We start from the raw sequence: 21,403 nt of genomic DNA, 5'->3' as shown, positions 1-21,403 counted from the left end.
TATATCTGCTGTACTTTTTCACATCTAAATCCATTGTGCCATTTAAAAAACACAATATAACATTTCAGCTTACATTGTTGAATACTTTGGAGCATATATTTATTGGGATAGTTTACCTAAAAATGCAAAAAAAATAATAATAAACCAATCAATAAATAAAAAAGATCAGTTATTGGATGAGATATCTTTTAAAGTTTCTCTTACCTAAAGCTGATATCTCAAAAAAAAAAAAAAAAAAAATCTTACAGTCAGATTTGTTTTGTGTGTACCAAACTTTCATGAGCAGTCGTTCATTATATTTCATGTGCATTGCTGTTAAAAATTCATGTCACAAATTGAATCCTTATGAGTCTGAGAATATTCTTGCTGCAAATTAATGAACTGTTCCTATGTCAACTGTTTTGAAAATCAGTCACCAAATATGGAAACTATAGTTTGTAAGCTTTCATCAAGATTACTTTTATTATTATTACTTTTTATTTATTTACAGGCATTGCAGGCTTTGTTTACTGCAGCAAGTTGACACGTCAGCTGTTTTAAACTATTCCTGAGCGATGCGTTTGGCGATTTTAGGTGCAAATAAGCATTCTGTGTGAATGTCTCCTAAATCTGCACATCCCATGAACAAATTTCGAGCCCTGCTATTTCAAATTCAAGCAGGTTCAACCACTTTGTCCTAAATCTAAATCTATTTTTTTAACCTTGAAAACACTGTATTAAAAATCAAGCATTTTCCAGGATTTCCAGCACCCGAACGAACCCTGTCTACAGCATAACTGTAGCATTATTAACCATTGTGAAACGGCGAACTAATGTAGTATAATGTACTCTAGTTTCTACTACAGTAAACTGCGCTGTACTACAGTGTAATATAGTTGTAGAAAGCTACAGTTCACTGAAAAAAATATTCAAAGATGATTCCTTGGATTTACTAAATCTTTTTTACGTTAAGTGGCTGTAAACAATTTAATTGTGTTGAATTTAAACAAACAAATTAAGTTGAACATTACTGAATTTAATTTGTTTAAATTCAACACAAATAAATAGTTTGCAACAGTTCTGCATGCAACACTTTTTTTCAGTGTTGTTTGTTTATATTATATATTATATTTCTATAGTAATATGGATATGAATTTAGTCATTTCGGTGCCCTAAGCAATTCCAGACACAACAGTCCTAATATGCACCCTTTGTATTTTTACTTAGTTTTTTTGTATTATTCGTTTATTTCCTATATCAAGTCGATCTTTTTTTCATTATTATTTTTTTTTTGACTAAAATAATAAACTATTTCGTTATGAGGGACAAATTTGCACAAATGTAATAATTGCATCAAAATTTGAGGAAAAATCGAACGTTTTGTTAGACCTTAAATACATTATATATATGCAGGGTTCCACACAATTCATTCATGTTGTTCCAAAACAAATAAATTAAGTTAACATAACAAATTTAAGTGGATTGAACTTTCAATTAGGTATAAATGTGTAGTAAAAAAGCAGGGCGACACTGTGGCTCAGTGGTTAGCACTGTCGCCTCACAGCAAGGCGGTTGCTGGTTCGAGTCCCGGCTGGGTCAGTTGGCATTTCTGCGTGGAGTTTGCATGTTCTCCCCACCGGGTGCTTCGTTTTCTCCCACAGTCCAAACACATGCGCTATAGAGGAATTGAAGATACTAAATTAGCCATAGTGTATGAGTGTGTATGGGTGTTTCCCAGTACTGGGTTGCAGCTGGAAGGGCATTCGCTGTGTAAAACATTTGCTGGAATAGTTGGCGGTTCATTCCACTGTGGCAACCTCTGACGAATAAAGGGTCTAAGCTGAAGGAAAATGAATGAAGGACATCAACATACTGAAATAAAAGTCTCCTCGGCTTCATGCAGACTTTAAGATCCGTCTGTCATCACTTTTTGTTAACAATGCCTTGAGTTTAAATGACTTCCACAAACTCGCTTTACTTGAGGGTTTTTCGGTGAATCCAGCTTTGCAGGCCGAGTTAATCTCGCACAAAAGCTTCACAACAGCAACAAAAGACACTGATTAGATGAAGTCTGCAGACTCTCTCCAGTGTAACTCGATCTGTTGAAGTGAAGCCAGGACTGTCCTCTTCTTCTTCCAGAGACTCTGGTGTTGAAACGGGCCCCTGCCTCCAGGATCCACCGCCGGCTGAAAAACACAGAGCTCCAGGGGGTAAAACCGAAGCTCTATTGTAATTGTGTGACTCAGAGATGTCTCAGTGCATGCCGATGTCAAGCAGAAGCATGTGACTTTAATAGGCACTTACAAAACGTACTTCATATTAATGTAGTCAGTCAGTTTGATTGCATTTGTTTTTGTTGTTGTTTTTTAGGGTCACCAAGGCTGATCATAAATACAGTAATATGATTCAAAATATCGCAATTTGCATTTGAATATACAGTTTATATGTATACAGTATTTTATTATGTTTTTTAAATTATTAACATGTCAAAAAATAAATAAATCAAGAATTAAACCTTACTGAAATGTTCAGAATTTTGTGGTAAGAATATATGCAAATTAGCAGATATTTCATGAAATAATAATCCCTGAAAATACCCCCAGTAAAAGCCTTTAATTCTACACTAATGCTGGTTTGTTGTGACTCAATGTTGAGTCAAATATGGGGAAACTCAACAGTTGGGTCAAAAAGTGTCATCTTTTTCACATATTACACTAAAAGTGCTGGGTTGTTGTGACCTAACATTGGATCAAATGTGGACAAATCACATCCAACATTGGGTCAATTTTTTCAATTAAATTTAAATTTCATATTTGACCCAACATTGGGTCACAAAAGCCCAGTATTTTATAGTACGTACTAAGTAAAAAAATACACGTTCTCACACAACGATTGGGTTTGTCTATATTTGACCCAACGCTGGGCCAAAAAAACTGCATTTTATAGATTGTATGTCTCAAAAAAAGAATTAAATTACACTTTTTAACCCAGTGGTTGGGTTTGTACATGTTTAACCCAACATTGGGTCACAAAAACCCAGCATTTTTTAGACTGTGATTTGTCAAAAATAGAATTAACTACACGTTTTAATCCAGTGGTTGGGTTTGTCCATATTAGACCCAACATTGAGTCACAAAAACCCAGCATTTGTTAGACTGTAATATGTAAAAAATAATTTAATGACACTTTTAACCCAACGGTTAAGATTGTCCATATTTAACCCAACATTCGGACACAAAATCTTAGCATTTTCAGACTGTGATATGTCAAAAAAAGACACTTATTAGCCCAGTTTTTGGGTTTGTCCACATTTAACCCAACATTGGGTCACAAAAACTGCATATTTTAGATTGTATGTCTCAAAAAAGTATTAAATTACACTTTTTAACCTAGTTTGTTCATGTTTAACTCAACATTAAGTCACAAAAACCCAGCTTTTTTTAGTCTGTGATTTGTCAAAAAAGAAATTAACTACAATTTTTAACCCACTGGTTGGGTTTGTCAATATTTAACCCAACATTGGGTCACAAAAACCCAGCATTTTTTTGAGTGCAATATGTCAAAAAAAGAAATTAATACACTTTTCAACTTAACAATTTGGTTTTTCCATATTTAGTCCAATTCTGGGTCATAAAAACCCAAATATTTAATGTAAGGTGTCAAAAAAATACTTTTAACCCAACTCTAGAGTTTGTCCATATTTAACCCAACATTGGGTCACAAAAAACTGAATTTGTTAGACTGTAATATGTCAAAAAAGAAATGAATTACACTTTTTAACCCAATGGTTGGGTTTGTCCATGTTTAACCCAACATTGGTTCATAAAAACGCAGCATTTTTAGACTGTGAAATGTCAAAAAAAGACACCTATTAACCCAGTGGTTGGGTTTGTCCATATTTAACCCACCATTGGGTCACAAAAAATGCATTTTTTAGATTGTATGTCTCAAAAAATTATTAAATTACACTTTTTAACTTTTTAAACCAGTGGTTGGGTTTGTTCATGTTTAACCCAACATTGGGTCACAAAAACCCAGCATTTTTTAGACTGTGATTGCCAAAAAAAAATTAACTACACTTTTCAACTTAACAATTTGGTTTTTCCATATTTAGTCTAATGCTGGGTCATAAAAACTCGAATATTTAGTGTAATGTGTCAAAAAATGTATACTTTTAACCCAACTCTTGAGTTTGTCCATATTTAACCCAACATTGGGTCACAAAAACCCAGCGCCTTTTTTAGACTGTGACTAGTTAAAAAAGAAATTAATTATATTTTTTAACCCAACAGTTGAGTTTGTCCATATTTAACCCAACATCGGGACATGCAAACCCATTATTTTTTAGACTGTAATATGTTAAAAAAAATTAATTACATTTTGTAACCCAACAATTGCGGCGAGGCAGTGGCGCAGTAGGTAGTGCTGTCGCTGGTTCGAACCTCGGCTCAGTTGGCGTTTCTGTGTGGAGTTTGCATGTTCTCCCTGCCTTCGCGTGAGTTTCCTCCGGGTGCTCTGGTTTTCCCCACAGTCCAAAGACATGCGGTACAGGTGAATTGGGTGGGCTAAATTGTCCGTAGTGTATGAGTGTGTGTGTGAATGTGTGTGTGTGGATGTTTCCCAGAGATGGGTTGCGGCTGGAAGGGCATCCGCTGCGTAAAAAACTTGCTGGATAAGTTGGCGGTTCATTCCGCTGTGGCGACCCCGGATTAATAAAGGAACTAAGCCAACAAGAAAATGAATGAATGAACCCAACAATTGCATTTGTCCAAATTTAACCCAACGTTGGGTCCCAAAATCTCAGCATTTTCAGACTGTGATATGTCAAAAAAAGACACTTATTAACCCAACGGTTGAGTTTATCCATATTTAACCCAACATTGGGTCACAAAGCCCAGCACTTTAGACTGTGATATGTCAAAAAGAATTTAATTTCACTTTTTAACCCAACTGTTGGGTTCGTCCATATTTAACCCAACGCTGGTCACAAAAATCCAGCATTTTTAAGAGTGTATATATAAAAACCTGACCCTGACTTCATCAAATATTCAGATTTTTGTGCTGGAAGTGTATGCAAATTCACGAAACAATGCCTAATTTGCATATTTAAATACACTTAGCATACAGTCTTTGTGATTGTTAATGTAATCAATCATCTGGGCAATACGCATATTGATAACTATAGTTCATTTCTGACCCTCTTCACCTGCAGTGTGTCTTGTCTTGAGCGGGACACTCGGTCTCCACAGCAACCAGGCGTCCAATCCCTCGTCCAGCTGCAGATTAGTTCAGCAGCGGGGGGTTTGGAGGAGGAGAAACTCTCCGATGGGAAAGAGAAAGAGGAGGAGGAGGAGGGTGGGAATCTGGGAAAGCAGAATGAGAGAGCGGAGGAAGGCTGATAAAGTTTTCCTGCAGCTGGAGTTTGAGTCGGTCACAGACTGCTTTTCTTCTGCTCGCAGCACACAAACGGAGGATTTAAAGAGCTGGAGCAGAGGAGCAGACAGCAGAAGGAATAGCAGAGAGGATCATGAGTGTGGATGCCGTCTTTCCTGGGCTCAGATTTCACAAAATGAGAGACCACTGCACTACTGCAGGGCGCATGCAACAGAGCAAGGTATGTGTGTGGGTGTGTGTGAATGTGTGTGTGTGTTTGCGTGTGTGTGTTTATATGAGTTTACTGAGCTATACATTGGGGAATAAACTGCATCTGACAAAACCAAAATTGCATCTGACACATTCACTCTGCTGTTAAAATGTTTTTTGTGTCTTGTCTAGTCATTATATGTTTTAAAATATATTTAAATTTAATTAAAATATTTTAAAATGTATAATGATTGAGGACCATTCAAGTTTTACAAATTATTTTAATATATGTTATAAAATACATTTTAAAACATATAATGACTACAGAAGACAAGATAAAATATAATTTTTTTATTATTTAAAATTTCAGATAATAAAATAATTTGTAAATATAATTGTATATTTAAATATATTTTAAAACATATAATGACTAAAGAAGAGCTAAAGTAAAAAAACAACAAAAAAACGTGTTTTAACTATTAAAACTTCAGATAATAAAATAAGTACATTTTTTTTTACTTTTGGTCTTCCTTAATTATTATATGTGACAAAATATATATTTAAATATATTTTTAAATATAAGATGACTAATGAAGGGCAATAATAAAAATATTTATTTAAATTATTTAAAATATAAGATAATAAAATATTAACTTTTGGTTTTCTTGAAACATTATAATAGTTATAATTATACATTAACATTATAAGAGTTTTAATATGTATAATGTAATTGTATGTTTTTAAATTTACATAAATATTTTTATATATAAATTTAATAAATATATAAATTTTATATATATATATATATATATATATATATATATATATATATATATATATATATAATAAAAAAATAAAAAAATCTGAAAATAAAACCATTAAAAATGCTAATTAGTACTTTTGGTCTTCTTTAGTCATTATATGTGATAAAACATGTTTTAAAATATTTTTAAATCTTTAAAACATGACTAATGACTAACAAAGGGCAAAAGTAAAAATATAGATTTTTGTTCATTATTTAAAATATAATATAATAAAACAATTTTAAAAGAATTAAACGTTTGGTCTTCTTTAATCATTAAATGTTTTAAAATGTATTATTAAAATGTTATTTTTTACATAAATAATTGTATATAAATAAATGTATATAAATAAGTGTTATGTACACTGTAAATCAGTATTTTACGTTTTTTTTTTTTCCGGCAGCTGGGGTGGCGGAAAGAAATGTAAAATAACCGTAATCGTTAAATTACAGAAATTAACTGTAAAATATCAGACATGAAATTAAAAAAATTTCCTTAAATTTAAATTTCTGGTAAGTTTCTGTTATTCAACCTTTATAATTTTACATTAAATGTCCGCAATTCAACAGCTGTTATTTTATGTTTTTTCCCCAGCACTTCAGCTGCCGGAAATAAATCAAAAAATTACGGATTTTTTTTATATTATAAAATATTTTTTAAAAATGTCTAAAATAAAAATAAATGTAAATAAAATAATATAAACAAAGCACATTTTTACAATAAAGGGCAAAAGTAAAAAAAAATTACTTGTTTTAAATTATCAAAATTTCATTACACTTTATTCTTTTGGTCTTTAATTATTATATGTTTTTAAATATTTCTTAAATATATTTAACTTTTGTTTTTCTATTACTAATTAAATATATATTTAAAACATATAATGATTTAAAAAAAAAATATTTTATTGTCTTTAAATAATTAAAAAAAATGTAATTGAATATATTATAAATATATATTTTTATTTATATATATATATATATATATATATATATATATATATATAGATAGATAGATAGATAGATAGATAGATAGATAGATAAAAAATGTAAAAGTAAAAATTAGCATTTTTAAAAATGATTAATTAAAAATAATCAAAAAATATACATTTTTCTTCTTTATTTTAACATTTTTATTAATATATTTTAAAACATAATGATTAAAGAGGCTAATTAGTAATTATAAATAAAAGTAATTATTCTATTATCAGAAATTTATATAATTTAAATAAATTAATATTTTTACTTTTGCCCTTCTTTAGTCGTTATATGTTTTAAATATATTTATAATATGTATTAAATATAAAGTTTTGCTCACACTATTGACGAACCATTAACTCAAACTTTATAAACTACTAATTAACTGCTTATTAATAGTGAGCAAGCTAATAGTTGGGTTTAGGTATAGAGTATTATTAGAAATATAAAATAGCATCATACTTCATAAGTGCTAATAAACAGTTAATATCTTAATCATTGACAGGGAATACAAGCCAGTAGTAAATGATGCGAATTGTTGCCAAAGTTTTTATCATGTCCTGATTTAAACAGCAATGTATGTGAGCTTATATATGTGCATTCTTTGAACTGCTAATTTGAAAACAAGCTGCTTTGTTCATGTAGTGATTGTGCTTTGAGCATGCTTGTTCAAAGTGAACGACTGAAATGTGTGCTAATTGGTGCATTCCTGGCCATGAGCGGACAGATAGTGTGTAATTGAAGAAGTGCTGCGAGAGATTACAGCCAACAACAACAGCTCTGCTTCTCTGCACAGCACAAGAGTTGGAGATACAAGCGAAAGCTAAATAATAACAATAATCCAAAAGTGTTTGGTGGTTTAATAACGGTCCGAGGGAGAGTTTTGGCATGGTCTCCTCTTGTTTAGAAACACAAAAGAAGATATTTTGAAAGCTGAAAATCTGTAACCATTGACTTCCATAGTAGGAAAAACACTGGAAGTTAATGGTTACAGGTTTCCAACATTCTTCAAAGTATCTTCTTTATTGTTTCAACAGAAGAAAGAAACTCATAAAGGTTTGAAATGAGCAAAGGGCGATGACAGAATGTTAATTTTTGGGTGAATCGTTCTTTTAAGTAACAGAATCTCCTCAACAAGACATTTGAGATGATTGAACAACAGGCGTAACACTACTTTTTGTTGTTTCTTTAGCTATGAATATGAGCACTAAGTGTTGTGGAGGAGGCACGACTTCATAACTCATAAATGATATCAGTGGCAACAGAACTGAGAGCACTGGATTAATTGTAAATCAAAGGTTTTATGTCTATATTTGGTGTTTTTTAGCAGGGGAAATATTCTGATTCTCAGTACTGTTGGCTAATGCAGTGACTTAAACTCTGGCTTTTATTTCTAACTACTATTTACAACTCAAATCTTTTGTTTTTTTTCGCAACAGGGAATAAGAAATACTCATAATCCCATGGTTTTTCCAATGTGAGCCATCAAAAAGGTGCTGACTTCAGCTCAATTGATGGTTTTTAGACTCAAATTCAGTCTTCTGGCTTATTTTGTGGTTTTATTTTCATGGTATTTTTAAATACTAAAAATCGAACATAGTATTTAAATTAGCAATCACAAAGTTGGCCTTATTTATGCACACACTGTTAAAATGATTAACAACTATTTATTTATTTTCCTTTCTTTCTTTCTTTCTTTCTTTCTTTCTTTCTTTCTTTCTTTTATTTTCTTATTAATTTATTGTATTTATTAGTTTTTCTTTACTAGTTTTTCTTTCTTTTTATTTATTTCATTTCTTTTTATTTATTTATTTTATTTTTAATAACTCATTTGTATTTAATTATTTTTTTATTTTTTATTTGTTTTTTTATTCATTTAATTTTATTTATTTAATGTATTTTTATTTATTTATTTTTACTTATTCATTTAATTTTATTTATTTTATTTATTTTTATATATTTATTCATTTTTATTTATTAGTCTCCCTATTGTCTTGTTCACCTGTTTGTTTTTGTCTCTCTAATATTTAAAAACAAACATTTTGCAAGTTAGGGTGATGGAATAATATGGCTGTTTTGAGTTATTCCCAGAGTTCAATGTGTGTGTGTGTGTGTGTGCGTGTGTGAATGTGTGTGTCTGATTACTCTTATACTTTTATACTGTGTCTGATACTTTGTGATTTCTATCTGTGTGTGAGTGTGTTTGTGCTTGTGTGTGTTTGATTTCTGTGTGTGCTTTTTATGTCTCTGTGTGTGTTTGATTACTCTGTGTGTGTGTGTGTGTGTGTGTGTGTGTGTGTGTGTGTGTGTGTGTGTGTGTGTGTTTGATTTTTTTGTCTGTGAGTGTGTCTGTGTGGTGTGTGCATTTTTTGTGCCTGTGTTTGTTTGATTTCAGTGTGTGTGTTTGATTTCTGTGTGTGTTTTTTTATTTCTCTGTGTGTGTGTGTGTTTGATTACTTTGTGTGTGTGAGTGTGTTTGATTTCTGTGTGTGTTTTTTTATTTCTCTGTGTGTGTGTGTGTTTGATTACTTTGTGTGTGTGAGTGTGTTTGATTTCTTTGTCTGAGAGTGTGTCTGTGTGGTGTGTGCATTTTTTTGTGCCTGTGTTTGTTTGATTTCAGTGTGCGTGTTTGGTTTCTGTGTGTGTGTGTGAATGTGTGTGTTTGATTCCTCTGTGTGTACATCCGTGTTTGTGTGTGTGTGTGTGTGTGTGTGTGTGTGTGTGTGTGTGTGTGTGTGTGCGTGTGAGTGTGCATGTGTGTGCGTGCAGATTTTCTGGGTAGGATCTTTTAAATGCAGGCTGATAGGACGAGTTGTTTGGCTCTGCTCTGTGACTAATGACTCCCTCTAAATGACTCTCATAAATAGTCACGAGGTCAAAGGATGAGTTGAAGAGAGGAAGAAAGAATGGAGCCAAAAGGAGGACGCTTTTCCATCTGCTTTGCTGACTGCAACTCAAGCAGACATTTAGTTGTGCTTAAACTTGTAGAAAAGGCAGAGAAGTTTGAAATATTTCAAGCATTTTGGTGTATAGTTGCTAGGGTGTAGTTATGGCGTTGTGGATGTTGATATGTGTTGGAAGGTTGGTGTTTACTCTACATTTTCAATGAAAAACTAGATTTTATTAAGCGTTTGGCAGTTTTGTTTTAGGCAGTTTTGGTTTAGCGGTCTGAAATTGCAAACCTTTGAAAATGAATGATTTTTGTATTTAAAAGAAGTCTAATAGACATCTAAACACAGACAGTTTGGCTATAACAAGGCTAAATTTGAACTGTCAGTAAAGATCTAATAGACGTCTAAACACATGTCTTGGCTAAAACATGGCTAAATTTGGGATGTCAGTAAAAATCTAATAGACATCTAAACAGACGTCTTGGCCAAAACAAGGCTAAATTTGGGATTTCAGTGAAGATCTAATAGAAGTCTAATAGACATCTAAACATAGAAGTCTTGGCCAAAACAAGGCTAAGTTTGGGATGTCAGTGAAGATCTAATAGATGTATAATAGACATCTAAACAGACGTCTTGGCTAAAACAAGGCTAAATTTGGGCTGTCAGTGAAGATCCAATAGACGTCTAATAGACATCTAAACACAGACAGTTTGGCCAAAACAAGGCAAAATTTGAACTGTCAGTGAAGATCTAACAGACGTCTAATAGACATCTAAACATAGAAGTCTTGGCCAAAACAAGGCTAAGTTTGGGATGTCAGTGAAGATCTAATAGACGTCTAATAGACATCTAAACACACGTCTTGGCTAAAACATGGCTAAATTTGGGCTGTCAGTGAAAATCTAATAGACGTCTAATAGACACCTAAACAGAAGTCTTGGCCATATCAAGGCTAAATTTGGGATGTCAGTAAAAATCTAATAGATATCTAAACAGACGTCCTGGCCAAACAAGGCTAAATTTGGGATTTCAGTGAAGATCTAATAGAAGTCTAATAGACATCTAAACATAGAAGTCTTGGCCAAAACAAGGCTAAGTTTGGGATGTCAGTGAAGATCTAATAGACGTCTAATAGACATCTAAACAGAGGTCTTGGCCAAAACAAGGCTAAATTTGAGATGTCAGTGAAAATCTAATAGATGTATAATAGACATCTAAACAGACGTCTTGGCTAAAACAAGGCTAAACTTGGGCTGTCAGTGAAGATCCAATAGACGTCTAATAGACATCTAAACACAGACAGTTTGGCCAAATCAAGGCAAAATTTGAACTGTCAGTGAAGATCTAACAGACGTCTAATAGACATCTAAACATAGAAGTCTTGGCCAAAACAAGGCTAAGTTTGGGATGTCAGTGAAGATCTAACAGACGTCTAATAGACATCTAAACATAGAAGTCTTGGCCAAAACAAGGCTAAGTTTGGGATGTCAGTGAAGATCTAATAGACGTCTAATAGACATCTAAACAGAGGTCTTGGCCAAAACAAGGCTAAATTTGAGATGTCAGTGAAAATCTAATAGATGTATAATAGACATCTAAACAGACGTCTTGGCTAAAACAAGGCTAAACTTGGGCTGTCAGTGAAGATCCAATAGACGTCTAATAGACATCTAAACACAGACAGTTTGGCCAAATCAAGGCAAAATTTGAACTGTCAGTGAAGATCTAACAGACGTCTAATAGACATCTAAACATAGAAGTCTTGGCCAAAACAAGGCTAAGTTTGGGATGTCAGTGAAGATCTAACAGACGTCTAATAGACATCTAAACATAGAAGTCTTGGCCAAAACAAGGCTAAGTTTGGGATGTCAGTGAAGATCTAATAGACGTCTAATAGACATCTAAACAGAGGTCTTGGCCAAAACAAGGCTAAATTTGAGATGTCAGTGAAAATCTAATAGATGTATAATAGACATCTAAACAGACGTCTTGGCTAAAACAAGGCTAAACTTGGGCTGTCAGTGAAGATCCAATAGACGTCTAATAGACATCTAAACACAGACAGTTTGGCCAAATCAAGGCAAAATTTGAACTGTCAGTGAAGATCTAACAGACGTCTAATAGACATCTAAACATAGAAGTCTTGGCCAAAACAAGGCTAAGTTTGGGATGTCAGTGAAGATCTAATAGACGTCTTATAGACATCTAAACACACGTCTTGGCTAAAACATGGCTAAATTTGGGCTGTCAGTGAAAATCTAATAGACGTCTAATAGACACCTAAACAGAAGTCTTGGCCATAACAAGGCTAAATTTGGGATGTCAGTAAAAATCTAATAGATATCTAAACAGACGTCTTGGCCAAAACAAGGCTAAATTTGGGATCTCAGTGAAAATCTAATAGAAGTCTAATAGACATCTAAACATAGAAGTCTTGGCCTAAAACAAGGCTAAGTTTGTGATGTCAGTGAAGATCTAATAGACGTCTAATAGACATCTAAACAGAGGTCTTGGCCAAAACAAGGCTAAGTTTGGGATGTCAGTGAAGATCTAATAGATGTATAATAGACATCTAAACAGACGTCTTGGCTAAAACAAGGCTAAATTTGGGCTGTCAGTGAAGATCCAATAGACGTCTAATAGACATCTAAACACAGACAGTTTGGCCAAAACAAGGCAAAATTTGAACTGTCAGTGAAGATCTAACAGACGTCTAATAGACATCTAAACATAGAAGTCTTGGCCAAAACAAGGCTAAGTTTGGGATGTCAGTGAAGATCTAATAGACGTCTAATAGACATCTAAACACACGTCTTGGCTAAAACATGGCTAAATTTGGGCTGTCAGTGAAAATCTAATAGACGTCTAATAGACACCTAAACAGAAGTCTTGGCCATATCAAGGCTAAATTTGGGATGTCAGTAAAAATCTAATAGATATCTAAACAGACGTCCTGGCCAAACAAGGCTAAATTTGGGATTTCAGTGAAGATCTAATAGAAGTCTAATAGACATCTAAACATAGAAGTCTTGGCCAAAACAAGGCTAAGTTTGGGATGTCAGTGAAGATCTAATAGACGTCTAATAGACATCTAAACAGAGGTCTTGGCCAAAACAAGGCTAAATTTGAGATGTCAGTGAAAATCTAATAGATGTATAATAGACATCTAAACAGACGTCTTGGCTAAAACAAGGCTAAACTTGGGCTGTCAGTGAAGATCCAATAGACGTCTAATAGACATCTAAACACAGACAGTTTGGCCAAATCAAGGCAAAATTTGAACTGTCAGTGAAGATCTAACAGACGTCTAATAGACATCTAAACATAGAAGTCTTGGCCAAAACAAGGCTAAGTTTGGGATGTCAGTGAAGATCTAACAGACGTCTAATAGACATCTAAACATAGAAGTCTTGGCCAAAACAAGGCTAAGTTTGGGATGTCAGTGAAGATCTAATAGACGTCTAATAGACATCTAAACAGAGGTCTTGGCCAAAACAAGGCTAAATTTGAGATGTCAGTGAAAATCTAATAGATGTATAATAGACATCTAAACAGACGTCTTGGCTAAAACAAGGCTAAACTTGGGCTGTCAGTGAAGATCCAATAGACGTCTAATAGACATCTAAACACAGACAGTTTGGCCAAATCAAGGCAAAATTTGAACTGTCAGTGAAGATCTAACAGACGTCTAATAGACATCTAAACATAGAAGTCTTGGCCAAAACAAGGCTAAGTTTGGGATGTCAGTGAAGATCTAATAGACGTCTTATAGACATCTAAACACACGTCTTGGCTAAAACATGGCTAAATTTGGGCTGTCAGTGAAAATCTAATAGACGTCTAATAGACACCTAAACAGAAGTCTTGGCCATAACAAGGCTAAATTTGGGATGTCAGTAAAAATCTAATAGATATCTAAACAGACGTCTTGGCCAAAACAAGGCTAAATTTGGGATCTCAGTGAAAATCTAATAGAAGTCTAATAGACATCTAAACATAGAAGTCTTGGCCTAAAACAAGGCTAAGTTTGTGATGTCAGTGAAGATCTAATAGACGTCTAATAGACATCTAAACAGAGGTCTTGGCCAAAACAAGGCTAAGTTTGGGATGTCAGTGAAGATCTAATAGATGTATAATAGACATCTAAACAGACGTCTTGGCTAAAACAAGGCTAAACTTGGGCTGTCAGTGAAGATCCAATAGACGTCTTATAGACATCTAAACACAGACAGTTTGGCCAAAACAAGGCAAAATTTGAACTGTCAGTGAAGATCTAACAGACGTCTAATAGACATCTAAACAGAGGTCTTGGCCAAAACAAGGCTAAATTTGGGATGTCAGTGAAGATCTAATAGACGTCTAATAGACATCTAAACACAGACATCTTGGCTAAAACAAGGCTAAATTTGAGCTGTCAGTGAAAATCTAAGAGAGGTCTAAAAATAGCCCAAAACTAGACTAGTCGTCAGGAATGAATGTAAATGTAAATCTAAACTGTTTAGTTGATTACTAGTCTAATATTGGGCAATTCTTAGACAAAATTTATCTGTCTACGAACACAAAATTGCTTGGTGGGTTTGTGGTATGTATTCAGGCATGAACAAAACAACAATAACAGACAACATGAAAATAATATGTGCAAACGGATAGTATTGCTTTACAAAGTGGCATGGACACGTTTTGGGCTATAATACAACATATTTGAGCTGTTTTCAGATCTATCATGATGAGAATTGTACTTATGTTGACATTTATATGCAACATTTGTAGAAAATACAAAGAAAAGCTTTTAGAGATGTGCTGATATTAAAGTTTTGTCTGATAATGACAATATTTAAAATATTTTTGGATACCGATAACTGACATAGACTGGTGTATATAGCTAGATATTATAAAAATAAAAATACATACATTTTTTCTAAGCCTCATAACCTGGAAAATGTCAAACTAATACAGTAGAAAACTGATTTTAGTTTAAAAGTTTAAGAAGTTTTTCTTTGTGCAAAATCATTTACAGATTGTAGTTTGTAATATATATATATATATATATATATATATATATATATATATATATATATATATATATATATATATATATATATATATATATATATATATATATATATATATATATATCAGGGCTCGAAATTAACTTTTTTACTTGGTAGCACCGGTGCTCCCAACTTCAAAAATTTAGGAGCACCAGAAAAAATTTAGGAGCACCAGAAAAAATTTAGGAGCACCCACCAAAAATGATTGAGCACCGCTGCAAATTGTATTTTAAGGGACTTATTGTATTTTAAAACAACATCAATTAGGACTAACAAAAACCAGAAACAACTATAACTAATGCTGAGATGACACTGATATTTGTGTGCAATAATTCCAAAATGTGTATGTCTTATAATTCTAGAATATTAATGATGATGAAAATGACAATAATAGTAACAATGAATTACATTTCTCATCATCATGCTGCCTTGAATGTGCTTGAATGTAAGTTATCTGCAATAAAAAGTCTGTTACTTTATAAAAAATAAATGTATAGTTTGCATCAAACAAAAATGAAGCATTGCAGTAAGAAATATTTATTTTGTACTGCTAAACAGCATATATATGCATGTCAGTTTAATAAATAATATTTCTGCTGCAAAACAAACAAAATATTATAATAAAATATTAAATTCAAGGCTCAAAGCTGCAAACAGTAATCAGTAACTAAATAAAAAAAAATAGTATACACCTCAAGAAAGAATAGGCAAAAGAAAGTAAGTAAAGTCTCACTTCTATCACTCTTTAAAAGTTTTGGTTTCAGTTTGTGTCAATTTAAATGTTCCGTCTGAGCTGATTTTTTTAATTTTTCTGTGTTTGTGGAAAAGCAGGCGAGTCAGTCGACCCCATTTATGAGCAGGTTGAGCACCGGCGCAATACCGCTGTTTGTCATGAGTTTCAGTGTAAACTTAGTAAAGGCGAGCTTCTTTGGCGATGATACAGTATTAGATTTGACTCTTAGCGGACATTTGCGCTAAACACGCAGTGAATGCAACGCATCGAGATTCGGCCACCTTCTCCGAAAAGCACGTACTCGATTGATCTCAGCTGGCGGATCAATATTCACCACGTGTCATGATCGCTCTCATATGCGCCTGCCCTCCCTGTCATCTAACAGTGGAAAGCGTGATTGACAGCTAATAAGAACCAATATAGCCGCAGGGAAGAGCGATTCAGCACGTTTTTTCAAAAAAGTCAAAACAGGTCGCACTAATGCGCCCAAATATAATATGAGGTCGCATCGATTAATTTTCGGGCGCATATGCGACCAAAATGGTCGCAATTTCGAGCCCTGTATATATATATATATATATATATATATATATATATATATATATATATATATATATATATATATGTGTGTATTCCCCCCCACCATATGGCCAACATCTAGTTTTTTCATTAAAATTTGTTTGTAACGTGCATAGAGTTTCTGTTGTGTATTTTCTTATCATTTCAATAATGGTAACATTATATAAGCATGTATCAGCTGATAAAAATACGACAACTGATATATTGTGCATACATAAAAACATACATTGAGTTAAACGAGTTAAAGACACAGTTCACCCCAAAAAATTTACATTTTCAAACTTTTATGAGTTTCTTTTTTCTGTTGATCACCAAAGAATACATTTTGTAGAAAGCTGAAAACCTGTAACCATTGACATCCATAGTAGAAAAAAGAAATACTAGCTAGATACTAGATACTAGATACAAGCAAAAGCTAAATAATAAGAATAATCCAAAAGTGTTTGGTGGTTTAATAACGGTCCGAGGGAGAGTTTTGGCATGGTCTCCACTTATTTAGAAGCACAAAAGAAGATATTTTGAAGAAAGCTGAAAATCTGTAACCATTGAATTCCATAGTAGGAAAAACTCTGGAAGTCAACAGTTACATGTTTCCAACATTCTTCAAAATATCTTCTTTAGTGTTTCAACAGAAGAAAGAAATGCATAAATGTTTGAAATAAGTAAAGAGTGAGTAAATGATGGCAGAATTTTCAATATTGGGTGAACTGTCCCTTTAAATGACAACATACCTCTCCTCAAAAAGACACATGATTTGTGAAATAATTTGTAATTGAACCACAAACTTCTTTAACTTTAAGTATGAGCAAGAAAAGTAAAGTAAACCAACGTAAAGTAAAAATGTATTTATACAGCACATTAAACAAGCTATTCAAAATGCTTAACAGGGTAAAAAATTAAAACTAAATGGACAAGAAAAACAATAAAACACCAAAGACTACAATTACAATCCTAAAGAGAAAAGACATGTTTTCTAACTAACACGTCTAACTCTAGCACTAACACAAGTGATGCTAAGCTGAGTGTAGAAGAGAAGTATTCTTAGTGTGTGATTTGCTGTGATTTACATGCGCTAACACACATCTGTCTCTACTGTAATGCATCACACACATGCACTGTGAATGCATCCCGAGATAATCCAGATGCTTCATTCAGCATGATGTCTTTCTGCCAGGGAAACCCGGTTTGTTTTTCATGCAACTATCAGGAATGATTGATCAATACCACATGGTTAAGTCTAGAAGGGATACAGCTCTGGTCGGAAGTTAACTAGAATTATATTACAACAATACTTTTACTGTATAACAATTATTACAGTTTTTGCATTATTATGAGGGTTAGGTTTAGGGCTGAGTTAGATGTTAGTAAAATACAATTAATGGGTAATTTAATAAATAATAATCATAATTACTGTTTTTAGATTACTGTTATTGGTAGGTTTAGGGTTTGGGTTGGTGTAGGCATTTATAAAATACAAGTTTTGCAATAGTTGACTATGTATTTTAAACTTTGATATCTGTACATCATATATTCATGCATCATATGTCTGCATCTATATCTTTATATAACTGGTTCTTGAATCTGATTGGCTGCTAGCCATGCAATATTTTGCCAGTAACATCACACAAAGGCTTCTTCACCCTTGTGTATTACTCCGCCCACATACAGCCAGCAACAAGCAGAGAGACACTACGAGAGGGGTCTGGCTGCAGACCTGGTGCAGTGCAATTTGGGCTGCATCCAATGCTTTTTAATGGGCTCAACAAACCCCACGCCTAACCCTACCCGTCACAGTGACGACACAAGCTCCATTTGAGTGCATTGTGTCTGACATTGCATCGCTGAGTGATGCTGTCTCAGCTTGCATCGCAAAGGCTGCATCCAGATACTACTAGACACTACAGTTGGACAAATATCACTGCTGATAGACAACATAATGTACTTTTGAGGATTTTTTAGGCGAGAATGTACTTGTTTAGATTGCAACTATGCAGTTTATTTATAAAAATAGTGCCTATTTTAAAATATTTACAATTTCTGAGAGAGCTTGTCGGCGGCCATTAGCCTGCCATAGAGTAGACCAAAGATGGTTGACTATTTCTATCCACAAGATGGCGACAGAACTGCACAATAAGCCCTTATGCTTAGAAGAGTATAACAGTCTGATTTGTAACTAATGCCTAGTTTAGACTGCGTGATTTTAGCCCCGATTTTGGCTCGCCGATAGGTTTTGAGAAATCGCCGACAAATGCCTGAAATCACAGGCAAATCGCTGCTCGTGCACGTAAGTGACAATCACACAGTATGAACTATCAAAGACGCAATCTGAGAGAATCGCCGATGAGTCGCCGATGCCTGCGAGATATTTGGTGTGCTGAATATCTGGAGCTGTTGGCGATTCAAATCATGCCGTGTGAATTGAGTTCTGACTGAAAATAACATCAGCGATCGCCTACAGCCAATGAGAGAGCGGCATTCACTTGTGTGTGTGTGTGTACATGCAGGCCAGCAGGAGGCTGGGGGAGTAGTTAAAAGCGCTCATTTTCGGTTTATTTTAACCCACGAAATGGAGGAAAAACTAGTGGAGGTTTGACAGGACTCAGGAGCACCCGTGTCTGTTTGACGTTTCATACAGAAAGAAATTAACTTATTATCAACTCAAGTTGAGGAGATTGCTAATTCACTTTAAACCCAGGTGAGCAAATATGTACATTTTCTACCCCATTAAAGGCTTATTTCTCATTGTGTAGTTAATAGCAAAAGATATACGACGTGTTTTTGGCTGTGAGACGTAGTTTGGACGAAGTTGTCGGCGATTGTTTCTATTGTAAAGTCATGCAATGTGAAAGCCCCTGTCGCCGATCCATCTTGCAGTGTAAACAAAGCAGCGACGAAACGCAAGCCCAGATAGTCAAGCAGTGTGAAAACATCTGTGACACGACTACTTTGAAAATCCTGCAGTCTGAACTCGGCATAAAGCAGATCAAATCATTATTAAACTGGTAAGCACACCTGCCAACACTCCCGTTTTTCATGGGAGTATCCTGTATTACAGACCAATCTCGCGCAACCAACCCGTGTTTTATTTCTTCCAGACAACTCCCGTAAATTTACCCACCACTCCCATTGGTACTGTTTGTAAACACCCCCCGGTCGGTACTTTGGTACAGTCCCCAATCACAGCGGCCGCCCAAAACCCGCTGCATTCTATCCCGTGTCTCAACAGTGTTATTTAAAGACCTCACCCCCGAACACCTCCTCCCGGATTTTCAGAGACATGTTGGCAGGCATGTGATATTCTAAGTCGATCTCTCTCTCTTTTGTATGTTGTAGTGCTGTATTTATACCGATTTGCTCGTGTTAAAACACTGATACCGATGTGTGTTGTGTTGGCAGAAAGGAAGGAAGCAATGTCCGCATGTGTTTAGCGTTTTTCCTTATCGCAAACACAACAGCAGTCTGGTAGTGAATGCGTTGCATTGTTCGGGGTTAATTATTGTGATATCTCAACTGCAACAGAGAAAAACTGTGCCTTATAATCTTAAAATGTCAGCAAAATCAGCTGTTTTGTCATCACTTTAGACATTACGCTAGAGAATCATTCAAACACTAGCTCTAAAGTGATGCTGGTGAATTAGTATCGGCTTCTGCTGTTCTGACGTCAGCTGCAGATGTGAATGAATGGCGGAAGAAAGTAGTTCCAAATAAAAAAGGGTTTTTAGGCTCTCCTTGTTTGATTTTATAATTTATATACACGATTGTATCGTCAAACTGTTGTATAAATGCAATATAACAGGAATAGCAGTGCGATATGACTGTATATCAGCACTGGTGGGAGGCACGTCTCCCACCAGTGCTGATATACAGCCATATTGCACTGCTACTCATATATATCTATATCTGTATATCATATATTTTTGTATCTTTACACATATTTTGTACTATGACATCTGTTTTTTTTTTGTGTTAGGGTTTAAGGTTATTGTTTCTGTAGCAATCTGGATTTAAGAAAAGTGCATTACAAATAAAATGCATTATTATTATTATTATTGCCTTCTGGCTGCAGCTGTATCCCTTCAAGCAACAACCCAGCCATACACTGACCTGCCACACTGACCCGCCGCTGGTCATCACCACGGCAACAGCAGCAGAATGTGCCCTGCGGTGTGTGTGAGGGAATTCTGGCGGCTCTGGGTTTCAGGAGCTCCAGGCTTTGTGTCGGTGTGGAGGAAAAAAAACGGGACACAGATGCCGTGATTACTGACCTCCACCCCTTCTCCTCCTCTTCCCATCTTCCTCCTCCTTTTATAACTCTTGGAGATTCCAGCCCCCCACTCCATGCCTGCAAGCTGTCGCTCTGATGCCGTCTCCGTCAAGGTTCAGTAGCTTCTGGAGTAGTTAAAAAGAAAGAAACTTTAGGGTTGCTGCAGATCAGGTGAAGAGTTTCAGGAATTATTTCATTATTATTATAGCCTTTATTTCATCAGGAAAAAAACACATTAAGGTTAAAATGTCTTTAACAAGAGCGTCCTGGCCAAGGTTAAAGTCCACATAAAATCCAAACTAACCATATTGATTTTGTTAGCTCACATTGCTAGTTTTGCGGTGAACAATTCGTCTGTGTATGTCATTAAGAAATAAGGTCACACTTTATTTTGATGGGCCGTTTGTTGAATTGAAGTTACACTGCATCTACATGTCAACTAATTCTTATAAGATTATAAGTAGATTGTTGGGGTTAGGGTTAGTGTAAGTTGGCATACTTGCCAAAGTGTCTTATAGTCAGTTAAATGTCTGTAAAAAATGGTTT

The 21,403-nt window shown here is 34.3% G+C and overlaps 1 protein-coding gene and 1 long non-coding RNA gene across 6 annotated transcripts in view; one reads left to right on the top strand and one right to left on the bottom strand.

Moving 5' to 3' along the window:
• Nucleotides 1-71: 71 nt before the first annotated feature.
• Nucleotides 72-21,403, bottom strand: part of LOC137489311 (uncharacterized) — a 100,183-nt gene continuing 78,851 nt past the window's right edge. For 2 of the 5 annotated variants that reach the window (XR_012400153.1, XR_012400154.1), the window contains 3 exons: nucleotides 20,859-20,982; nucleotides 5,186-5,342; nucleotides 1,214-2,165 (listed from right to left, as the gene is read on the bottom strand). This is a non-coding gene — a long non-coding RNA (uncharacterized lncRNA). Of the gene's footprint in view, nucleotides 2,166-5,185; nucleotides 5,343-16,707; nucleotides 17,761-20,697; nucleotides 20,983-21,403 lie in introns of those variants that run through there. The other 3 variants (XR_012400157.1, XR_012400156.1, XR_012400155.1) reach the window with 3 other exon arrangements.
• The window catches only part of si:dkey-82f1.1, an 88,591-nt gene continuing 72,532 nt past the window's right edge, over nucleotides 5,345-21,403 (top strand). Inside the window, exon 1 of the mRNA XM_021470581.2 lies at nucleotides 5,345-5,593. The gene's annotated coding sequence lies outside the window, so the exon portion shown is untranslated. The remainder of the gene's footprint in view (nucleotides 5,594-21,403) is intronic.

Source organism: Danio rerio, chromosome 25 (genome assembly GCF_049306965.1).
Source record: "Danio rerio strain Tuebingen ecotype United States chromosome 25, GRCz12tu, whole genome shotgun sequence".
Classification (NCBI taxonomy): Eukaryota; Metazoa; Chordata; class Actinopteri; order Cypriniformes; family Danionidae; genus Danio; species Danio rerio.
Note: the sequence above shows the minus strand (reverse complement) of the source record. Positions and strands in the feature narration are given on the sequence as shown.